This window comes from Alligator sinensis, unplaced genomic scaffold (assembly GCF_000455745.1).
Source record: "Alligator sinensis unplaced genomic scaffold, ASM45574v1 scaffold781_1, whole genome shotgun sequence".
Classification (NCBI taxonomy): Eukaryota; Metazoa; Chordata; order Crocodylia; family Alligatoridae; genus Alligator; species Alligator sinensis.
In genome coordinates, this window is record NW_005841845.1 from 6035345 (window position 1) to 6039096 (window position 3752).

At 54.3% G+C, this 3752-nt stretch overlaps 1 long non-coding RNA gene across 2 annotated transcripts in view; it reads left to right on the top strand.

The window, feature by feature from the left end:
- Positions 1-3752, top strand: part of LOC106722331 — a 5515-nt gene continuing 1763 nt past the window's right edge. For both annotated transcript variants that reach the window (XR_003094648.1, XR_003094649.1), the window contains exons 1-4: positions 1-48; positions 2921-3068; positions 3181-3282; positions 3399-3484. This is a non-coding gene — a long non-coding RNA (uncharacterized LOC106722331). The remainder of the gene's footprint in view (positions 49-2920; positions 3069-3180; positions 3283-3398; positions 3485-3752) is intronic.

Genomic DNA, 3752 nt, shown 5'->3' on the forward strand with positions numbered 1-3752 from the left:
GCGGGGGGCGCTGCTGTGGCCACCACGGCGGGTCGTGCGGGGGACTGGGTAGGTACCCCCGTGCGCGGGGCCTGTCGGGCTTTCTTCTGCGCTGGGTGTTGAAGCGCCAAGCTGTTTGTGTGTCCCGGTGCCCCTTTCCTCTCCGCCCGCCGCCTGGGGACCCTCCCCGTCTCCGCCATGTGATGGGCGGCGGTCTACGGGGGCGCCAGAAGGAAGGACTGTTTGCTTCTCGGCTGACTCTCTAGAGAGGTTTCAGACTGCCAGATTTCCCTTTTTTAACGAGAAAAACAATTAAAACACGTTATTGTGCAGGAAGCACCGCAGGACATCTCTTCAGTTCTAGGGGAGAGTTTGGGACCCTTGGCATAAAATAGTAGTATACTAAGAACAGGGAGTTCAAGTGATGGTGTTATTCATTGCGTACTTACCCTGGAAAACTGACATTGCACAGACGTGTATCCACTACATTCAGTGTTTTTTAGGAGCAAACCCAGGCAAAATGCAGCCTAAGTCCAAGGGACTTAGTGGGGTGCTAAGCTGCTGTCCTGCAGTAGAGAGGCCAAGCGTAGAGGTGAGTGGAGCTTTTCCTCTTTGTGCCTCTGTGTGTGGTGGTATCTTTCTTGGCGAGACTTCAGCTTCTTTTCCATTTCAAATCTGGAATCCTCTTGTGGACCTGTTCCCTAACACTAACCCTTCGCCTAACCCTAACCCGGACCCCAATCCGCTTGTGGACCCGTTCCCTAACCCTAAACCCTTCCCTAACCCAGACCTTAACCCGCTTGTACAACCGTTCCCTAACCCTTTGCCTAACCCCAACCTCGACCTCCATCTGCTTCTGGCACCGTTACCTAACCCTAACCCTTTGCCTAACCCTAAAGCGGACCCCGATCCACTTGTCAAACTGTTCCCTAACCCTTTCCCTAACCCTAACCCGGACCCCGATCTGCTTGTAGAACCGTTCCCTAACCCTAACCCTTTGCCTAACCCTAGCCTGGACACCGATCCGTTTGTAGAACCATTCCCTAACCCTTTGCCTAACCCTAACCCGGACCCCCATCTGCTTGTGGAACTGTTCCCTAAACCTAACCCTTTGCCTAACGATAATCCGGACACCGATCTGCTTGTGGATCCGTTCCCTAACACTAACCCTCTCCCCAACCCGGACCCCGATCCCCTTGTGCACCCGTTCCCTAATCCTAACACTGTGCCTAACACGAACCCCGATCCTCTTGTGGAACAGTTCCCTAACCATAACCCTGTGCCTAACCCAGACCCCGATCCTCTTGTGGACCTGTTCCCTAACCCGATCCCTGTCCCTAACCCTTACCCAGACCCCGATCCTGTTCTGGACCTCTTCCCTAACCCTAACCCTGTGCCTAACCCTAACCCAGCCCCCGATCTACTCGTGCACCTCTTCCCTAATCCTCACCCTGTGCCTAACCCTAACCCGGACCCCCATCCACTTGTGCACCTGTTCTCTAACCCTAGCCCTGTGCCTAACGCTAACCCGGACCTTGATACTCTTGTGGACCCGTTCCCTAACCCTAACACTGTGCCTAACCCTAACCCGGACCCCCATCCACTAGTGCACCCATTCCCTAACGTTAACCCTGTGCGTAACCCTAACCCGGAACCCGATCGTCTTGTGGACCCATTCCCTAACCCTAACCCTGTGCCTAACCCTAACCTGGACCCCGATCCACTTGTGGACCTGTTCCCTAACCATAAACCTGTGCCTAACCCTAATCTGGACCCCGATCCTCTCGTGGACCCATTCCCTAAACCTGGCCCTGTGCCTAACCCTAACCCGGACCCCTATCCACTCGTGCACCCGTTCCGTAACCCTAACTCTGTGCCTAACCCTAACCCGGACCCCGATCCACTTGTGCACCCATTCCCTAACGCTAACCCTGTGCCTAACCCCAACCTGGACCCTGATCCGCATGTGGACCCATTCCCTAACCTTAACCCTGTGCCTAACCCTAACCTGGACCCCGATCCGCTTGTGGACCCGTTCCCTAACCCTTTGCCTATCCCTACCCCGGACCCCAGTCTATTTGTGGACCCGTTCCCTGATCCTAACCCTTTGCCCAACTCTAACCCGGACCCCAATCCACATCTAGAATTGTTCCCTAACCCTTTCCCTAACCTGGTCCCTAATCCATTGATGGAACCGTTCCCTAACCCAGGCCCAGATTCCTCTTCAAATCCATTCCCTAACACTAACCCTTTGCCTAACCCTAACCCAGACCTGGATTTCATTGTGGACCTGTTCCTTAACCCTAACCCTTTGCCTAACCCTAACCTGGACCCCAATCCATTTGTACACCCGTTCCCTAACCCCACCTTTGCCTAACCCTAAACTGGACCCCAATCCACTTGTACACCCGTTCCCTAACCCTAACCCAGGACCAGAGTCCTTTGCAGACCTGTTCCCTAACCCTAACACTCAGCCTAACCCTAACCTGGACTATGATTGATATGTGCACCCATTCCATAACCCTAACCCTTTGCCTGACCCTGTCCAGCGTTTGCTGGGCCAGAAGATGGTGTGTCTCTCTGCCTAGCTGCTTGTCTTGCCACAGGCCCTTCCCCTGGTGCCGGGAAGGGCTTGTCCTGTGTCTGTATGCATTTCTGTTTGTCTTGTTGTCCTCCAAGTCACTGCAGCCTTTCTTTGCTCTTCCCAGAACTGGCAGGAGACCTGTGTTTGCACATCTAAATTGCTTCCCTTGCTTGCAAGGGGAGAGCCCGGAGAGGGCTCTGCCTGCACCCTCCCAGCTATGGGCGGGGGGTTAAAAAAAGTAAAAGTTGCCTGTGGGGTCTTGGCAGGGGCGGTCTGCTGTCTGCAGTGCCGTGAGGCCTCTGAGTTGTTAACAGTGGCAAGTGTCTTCCTGTGTTTTGTCTGTGTCTGTGTGCACAGAAGCCACTTTGCCAAGGCTTCAGGCACTGAAGACGAGGTGAAGAGCCGCAGAGATCGCGGAGGAGGAAATGGGCACCTGTCTCGTGACTTCCCAGTTCGTGTGGTGTGAGGCCTCTGCCCCTGTGACGTCACCTGTCTGGAGCTTGCGGTGGGTTTGATTTTCCTTGGAGCGGTGTGATGTCTTTGTCTTCCTGTCTGACCACTTGTTCCACACTTGTTCTTTCATGTTTCCAGGAGCTGTTGTGTGTGTATCTTTGCAGGTCATGCTGTGTGTACAGTGGGTACTGTGATGCTTCACGTTTTGAGCGCCTGTGACTATCCAGCTCCGGGAGGCCGCAGACAAGCCTTTGAGAGCTCGGCTAGTGAGTAGCGGGACTGGATGTGTGTGCTGGAGGGTGGGAGAGGAGCTTTCCCTGTCTCTGACTTTGTGCCCTTGCATCCCCACTTTGGGCTGACAAGGTTTCTGTTCCTTTTCCAGAAGCCTGTATGTATCTTGTGGGGGAAGAGGGATGCAGGGAGTTCTGTGCCGTGCTGGTGTAAGATGAAGGAAAACAATGCTTAAAGGTGGGTGTGGTTAGAGTGTGTGGGGAGGGGTGGTGAGCATTGTTTGCCCTGGGGTTTTTTGGGTGAGGGGGGAAACCCCTAATGTCTGATACACAGTGTCTTGAGCTTCTTGTTTCCAGCAGGGTTTTGGCCTCCTGGGTTGCCCCAGAAGCTGGGTGGTGTAAGCCTGGGTTGGGTTTAGGCTGCCTGCGAGTCCTTGTTGAAAATAGCCTTTAAGTATATAGGTGGTTTCAGGGTTTGCCCCTGGCATGTGGGTGCAGATCTTGGC